General features: G+C 43.4%; 1 pseudogene; it reads right to left on the minus strand.

Annotated features, from left to right (window-relative positions):
• Window positions 1-1149: 1149 nt before the first annotated feature.
• LOC102875769 overlaps window positions 1150-7671 on the minus strand; it is a 9815-nt pseudogene continuing 3293 nt past the window's right edge.

The following is a 7671-nucleotide window of genomic DNA, read 5'->3' on the forward strand; positions in this document are numbered from 1 at the left end:
GGTTAATCCAGTATTGCAGGCCCACCAATATCCGGTATTGGGAACTAAGTATCCCTTGGAGGGGGGCACTTGGGTAGTGGTATTACATAATGAGCGGAGATTGCCAGGAGGGTTCCCGATATAGGTTCCAGTTCCTGAAACTTCAGTTAGAGTTAACTTTGTCTCAGTATCCCAAGTGCAGTTATTATGTTTAGTGGTGTTTTTATATGTTCCTGCCACTGCGATACCTTCATAGTAAGGTGGGTTGGTGGCTAAACACAACCAACAAGAATCAGTGATTTGGGGTTGGTATTATTTAGGGCACTAAACGCTCCTTTAATTAGATTGAGGAGACGGTCTCTTGTAGAGGCGGGTCGCTTTTTTAACTCCTTTGGTGGTGTGGGTGAAGTTAAGATGGGTTGGCTCTGGGGTGGGACGGAAGGCGATTTCTCAGCTGGGGAGAGCCCCGCCAGCACAGGGTTAGGGCCTATTGTTGTGCTCTGTAGAGGGCGATCAAACAGCTTTATCATAAACGATAGCCCATTATCATAGTGTTCTTGGTAAAGTCTGAATCCCCACCAATATCCTCACTGCCATTGATGGGCCTTTTTGCCAGGATCTGTGAAAGAGATTTTTAGGGGGTGACACCAATTACTGCATGCAGCTCTTGTTTGTTTAATGGAATTGGGATTTCTCGGGTTAACTCGGGAGTAGTTAGCTGTTACAGTTATGAAATCCCAAGAAGAGGAAGGGTTCCAGGAAGTATTCCCAGTTGTTTCACATTTCCAGTTTTGGCAATAGAAATCACTCTGACCCCTGGACATACGAGTTAGCCCTCATGTACTCAGGTCGTGCCCCAGACAGACGTAGAAAGTGAACCATCTTAGGTTCCCTCTCTGTTTCTGATTTCCACAACCTGCTTGCCCTCCGAGGAGGGCAGGGGCTAGAAGTCCTTGAGCGTCATTGGGAGTGAGCCATGAGGGAGCAGTGGGTTTAAGGGTTGTTTCTACATCCCAGTCTGCAGGGGCTCCATGAGCTAACTTACAGAGGTCAGGGTACAGATCTGGCCACCAGGCCCAAGGGGTAGCGATTGCAGAGATAGACCATACAACTTTCCCTGCTTGAGATTGGACTACCCAGGTGAGGTTGTGGGGGGCATGTGGGTTGTGGTTACTTGCGGCTGTCCCGACGAAGGCGTAACCGAAAAGGATTATCAGTCCTTTCCAGAGTCCACTGGTCATCTTCACTGGTCGGAGCTGGCTTGACATGAGAAGCATGGACATAAGCTGCTACTCCGTCTACTTTAACAGCTGTAGGGGTAATCAGCAGCACTTGATATGGTCCTTTCCAGTGAGGCTCGAGATTGCTGGTCCGGTGCTGGCGGATTAAGACTTTATCTCCAACCTGAAAAGTGTGCGGGAGGGGAGGCAATTTATCATTATAAATCTCTTGAAGCATTGGCCAGGTCGCCTTGTGGCATGTTTCTAGAGCTTTCAAACGAGTCATTAATGATGCAGAATCAGTAAAACTGGCATCATTGTACTTCACATTTACACTAGTAAGAGGGGGTGGTCCCCCATACATGATTTCATAGGGGGTAAGTGAAAGGATCCCTGGGGTGTGCTACGCACGGAACAGTGCGAAGGGAAGGAGAGCAATCCAATCTTTTACGCCAGTCTCAATAGCTATTTTAGGTATCTACAAACACTAGCAGATACTTATAGTTATAAATGGTGACTTTTACTTCAGTAAAATCCACTTCCCAGTATGCTCCAGGTCGGTCTCCTCTCAGTCTTTTACTGGCTGTCTCAGCAGCGGTCTTGGCATTTGTTAAGGTACAGGCTTTACAGTTTTCTACAATTTCTTGAACGATTTTATTTAATTTTAATATTCGGAACTCAGAGGTTTTGATGAGGGCTTTTAATTTCTTTGCTCCTAGGTGGGTCAGATAGTGTATTTGTTTTACATACTCGCTACCTTCTTTCTGAGGAAGAACGTTTTTGTTCTCTTGGTCTGTTATAGCTCCTTCTGAGGTCTTATTGGTCAATCCTAAGCGAGACAGTTCTTGTTCATCTTCTTCAGAATACTGAAAACTAATATCGGACGTTGGGGGCCAACAGAGTTCACAGATGTTAGTAGCTAAGGTTGGAATTCTCTCTGCTGCTGACGTGGCGGCTTCGTCCGCCATCCGGTTCCCTTTAGCTACGACATCTTGACTTCACTGGTGCCCTGGACAGTGCATGATGGCTACTTTCTTTGGCAGGTGTATAGCATCTAACAGTTCTAGGATTTCTTTTTTGTTCTTTTTATTATTATTATTACATTTTATTAGTTTTCATGAACATTTACAGAGATTTTGGGTTTTCATTCATTCTTTCTTGTTCTTGACTTCTTTCCCTGCTGAGGTAAGAAGGCCTCGCTGCCGGTAAATAGCCCCATGGATATGGGCTGTGGCGAAAGCATACCGACTATCTGTATAGATATTTATAGCCTTTCCTGCTGCTAGTTTCAATGCCTCAGTGAGGGCTATTAACTCGGCTTTTTGTGCGGAGCTTCCTTCAGATAAGCTGTCGGACCAAATAACTCTCTTCCCTTCTACCACTGCCGCCCGGCGACCCGCTTACCATTCTTGATGAAGCTGCTGCCGTCAGTGAACCAGGTTGGACACCCGGGCCAACGCTGGTCTCTTAGGTCTTTCCGGGTGCTGGTTTCTTCTGCTAGAATTTCATCACAGCGATGGCAGGATTCTGGGTCCCCTTCCACAGGCAGTAGGGTCGCCGGGTTTAGGATGACTGGGGCTCCAAAGGTCACCCTGTCCGTGAGGAGTAGGCTCTGATAGTGAGTCAGGCGGGCATTAGTCATCCATCAGTCAGGAGGTTGTCGAATGATGCTCTCTAATGCATGAGGGCCTATGATAGTGATATGCTGCCCCATGGTTAATTTGTCTGCATCTTTTACTAGGACCGCGGCAGCTGCAATGGCCTTCGGGCAGACTGGCCAACCACTGGCCACTGGATCTAGTTTCTTGGACAAATAGGCCACTGGCCGTTTCCAAGGTCCTACTTTAAGTAAAAGAAATTACTCATAACAATGTGGGGGTCAGCACTTGAAAAAAGACATCATGCTTAGAAAGAGGAATTATGTTAGTGAAAGAGGAAAAGACCCTCAATGAAATGGATTGACAGTGACTGTTAACAGTGAACTCAAGTATATCAGAGATAATGATGATGCCACAGACTAGGTCAAAGTTCAGGTCCCTTGTCTATAGGGTTGCTATGGGTCATGATAACTAGATGGCATTTAACAACCAATATGTATGTGTGTGTGATTTGTATGTACATGTGTGTGGCTGGTAACCAAAAGGTTAGCAGTTCTAGCCCACCAGCCATTCTAGGAAGAAAGATGGGCAGTCATCTGTAACAGATTCAGAAACCCAATGGAGTGTTGCTATGAGTTGCAATAAACTTGATGGCAGTCAGCTTACTATAGTCCTTGAGAAAATACACCACGCTTCGAAAAGTAGAAGATCAGTAAAAGAGAAGACCTTCAATGAGATGGATTGACAAGTGACTACAGCAAGGGATTTGAGCATGGCAGAGACTATGAGGCACAGAATAGGCCAAGGTTTCAATTTGTTGTTTGTAGGGTTGCTATGAGTCAGCATGAACTTGCTGTCACCTGTGGGGGGGGAGGTATTATTGTTCTTATATGCCATCAAGCAGCTTGCAACTCATAGCAACCCTATGTACAACAGCCCTAAACCCTGCTCTATTCTGTGCCAATCTTATTGTCTCTGATACACCTACTCCCATTACTCTAGTCACTGAATCAATTCATCTCATTGAGGGTCTTCTCTCATGCGCTGTACCTCCACACTCCCAAACATGATGTCCCTCTCCAAGGACTGGTCCTTCTTTGCAACATGTCCAAAGTATGTCAGAATCCTTGGCTCCAAAGAGCAGCCTGGCTTCACCCTCTCCAGGATGAACCTATTTGTTCTCCTAGCAGTCCATGGTATATTCAGTACTCTTCTCCAACACCACAGCTCAAAGGCATCAATTCTCCTTCTATCATCCCTAGTCATTGCCCAGCTTTCTGATGAGTAGTAAATAACTGAAAAGACCATGGCCTGTATCAGGTGCAGTGTGTGTGTGTGTGTGTGTGTGTGTGTGTGATCTACTTCCTGAATAACATGCCTCCAGAAACTCTATGAACTTTGATAAATGTCGATAGTTGTAGAGGAGTTTCAGAACTTTTGTTCATAGGGTCGCTATGAGTCATGCTCAACTTGAAGGCGTACACGTACACACACACACATACCCCTTTGAGCTGTGGTGCTGGAGAAAAGTATGGAATATACAGCTAGGAGAACACACAGGTTCATCCTCGAGAGAGTCAGACCAAACTGCTCCTTGGAGGGAAGGATTCTGAAGCTTCGTCTGACATACTTTGGACATTTTGCAAGGAGGGACCAGTCCTTGTAGAGAGACATCATACTTGAGAGAGTGGAGGGACAGTGCAAAAGAGGAAGACTATGCATGAGATGAATTGATTTAGTGGCTGGGGTAATGGGGGTAGGTGTGTCAGAGACAATAAACTGGCACAGGAGAGAGCAGGTTTTAGGGCTGTTGTACAGAGTCACTGTGAGTCGCAGGTGACTCGATGGCACATAATAACAATATGTATCTCTAAGGAATTAGCCCTGTTGGTATAGTGTGTTAACTGTTGTATCGCTAAACAAAGAATCAGCATTTAGAATCTACCAGCTGTGTCAAGGGATGAAGCTGGACAAACTTCTCCCATAATGATTTTATAGCCTTGAAAAATCAGATATTACCTTGAAGTTGGAATCAACTAGAGGGCAGTGAAGTATGGCCAGTCTCCTCCTGTGTGAATAAGTAAAAACCCACCTTACGACCAGCTAGGTGTCGGTTCTGAATCTACGGTACACAACAAAAACAACCAACATCTACCTATATATATGATGAGTGGTAATCGGTTGCTTTGCCAATCCAAAGGTATACTGTTTTAAACTAGCTGTTCTGTGGGAGAAAGGCGGACATACTCCTCTTGTGAGATTTACAGCCTCTGACAGCCTGCTGGAGGGTCAGTGATGAGTTGGTTCTGACTTGATAGCACATAACAACTATCTATCTATCTATCTATCTATCTAATAGAGAAAAATAGTAGATCAATTTCTTTGTCTGGTCGACTATACTTAATGCAAGATGAGGAGTAGAGATTTGGTTTAAAAGTAAACTTAAAATAAGGCTTAATCTTTTCAGGCACTGAAGTGATTATGTGTTCTGCTATTGCTGAGAACACTCTTCTTAAATCTATGTGAATCATTGGGATTCTGGTGGTTTAGTCTATTGGCATTTGCACTGTTAACCCAAAAGCTCCACCTGTCTGGTGGTTCAAATCCACCAGTGTCTCGAAGGAGAAAGATGGATAATTTCCTTCCATTCAATTTACAGACTGGGAAACTCAATGAAGAGTTAGTTATGAGTTGGTTCCAACTCTATGGCTGTGAGTTTGAGTTTTGAGTTTGATGTGGGTCATTAAAAGTTATATGAAGATCCTCTGGGTTTATAGCATTGTACCATAAGCACCTCCATAATGCTGTGTCGCATGCACAACAATTGTGTCACCATAAGTGAGTGTGATCACGGGGTTAGGTCAGCAAAATGTGATTGCCAGAAACACTGTGTTAACACCAAAGTGTAGATTCTGCAGTTTTCTGCCTGGGCTCACATCCAACCCCTGTCATCAGCTACCTATATGACTAGGCAAGTGATTATCTCTCTGTCTCTCCTTTTCTTCGTTTGCAAGAAGGAAATAGTAGTAGTTCCTCCTTTTTAGGGTTGTCGTGAATATTAAAGAAATCAATTCATTCCAAGTGCTTCCAGCAATCCCTGGTGCCAAACGAAACTCACTACCATCAGGTCAGCTCTTGACCTCATAGGACAGAGTAGAACTGGCCCACAGGTTATATAACCTTTTCAGAAGCCACATTTTCCTCCTATGGAAGGCTCAAAAGACAAACTCTTCCATTAGCAGCTTGCTGCTTCATCACTGTGCCACAAGGACCAAAAAAAAAATAATAATAATCCTATTGCTTTAAAGTCGATTTCAAATTGTAGCAACCTTCATCAAGTTTCCAAGTTCCTATCTCTCCACATCCTATCCTGAGGGAAGCCGACTATCAAATTTAATAATAGTAGACCAAATGCTGTATCGGAAAATGAGGGAAGCGTAATACAAGCTGAAGGTCACCTTGTGACACTGGGGCGTTCCCTAGGAGTCAACATTGTTCTTAGTTTGTGTCAAATGAATCCCTCCCTCTTGAGATTAGCATAAAGAGGAACTTGGCCTTATCTGTAAAAGACTTCACCATTATCCTTTGTTTTTGCTTTGTACTTCCTTGTGATTTTACTTTGCTTACCTTCCTTATGATTCTAAATAAATACTCAGAGAAGCATGGCTTGGGGCCTTCAGTCATGGGAACTGTTGGCCCCCTGTTTTTCACACTCTGTTCTATATCATTCCTGGTAGTCTGTCTCATTATTAATAATTATAAAATTATTTCATTCTTTGGTACCTTCAGTCTGCAACACTATCCAATATTTACTACTTGCTGTCCTGTTAAACGTTGCCACTGTTACTGGAGTGAGATGGTATCTCATTGTGGTTTTGATTTGCATCTCTCTTATTGCCAAAGATTTGGAGCATTTCTTCATGTGTCTGTTGGCCATTCTAATATCTTCCTCTGTGAAAATTATTTCCTTGTCTTTTGACCATTTTAAAATTGGGTTATCAGTCTTTTTCTTGTGAAGGCCCAGGAGTATTCTGTAAACTTTTGTTATGAGACTCTTGTCTGAGATGGTATTGCCAAATGTTTGGATGTGGTGAGATAGGAACTCTTATACATTGTTGGTGGGATTGTAAAATGGCACAACGATTATAGAAGGCAGTTTGGTGCTTCCTCAAAAAAGCTGAACATAGAAATTCCATATGACCCAGCTATTCCATTGCTTTCAATATACACTGAGAAAATGAGAACTGAGGCACACACGGATACTTGTACACCAATGTTCATAACAGCATTATTCACCATCACAAGAACATGGAAACAGCCCAGATATCCAATCACAATCAAATGGATTATGAAATTATGGTATATTCACATAATGGAATAGTCTGCATCATGCAGGAGCAATGATTTTATCTAATTTAGAAGGTACTGGAGAGCATTATGCTGAGTGAACTCGCTCAGTCGCATAAGGGAAACACTGTCTAAAACCATTACTATAGCAAGCAACAAATGTTGGCGAGTTTGTGGAGAAACTGGAACCCTTATTCACTGTTGGTGGGAGTGTACAATGGTGCAACCATTGTGGAAGGCAGTATGGCGCTTTCTCAAAAAGTTGCAAATAGAGATACCATTTGACCCAGCAATTCCACTACTGGGCATATAACCTAAAGAGACCATAACTGACATCCAAGCAGATATGTGCACACCCATGTTTATCGCAGCTTTGTTCACAATAGCAAGGAGTTGGAAACAACCCAGGTGCCCATCAATGAATGAATGGATAGAGAAGCTGTGGCATATTCACACAATGGAATACTACGCTGCATTGAAAAACAAGGAACTCATGCAATATTATTCAAAATGGGTGAGCCTGGAAG

This window comes from Elephantulus edwardii, unplaced genomic scaffold, assembly GCF_000299155.1.
Source record: "Elephantulus edwardii isolate Elephantulus edwardi_28Jun2011 unplaced genomic scaffold, EleEdw1.0 scaffold00273, whole genome shotgun sequence".
NCBI classification, from domain to species: Eukaryota; Metazoa; Chordata; class Mammalia; order Macroscelidea; family Macroscelididae; genus Elephantulus; species Elephantulus edwardii.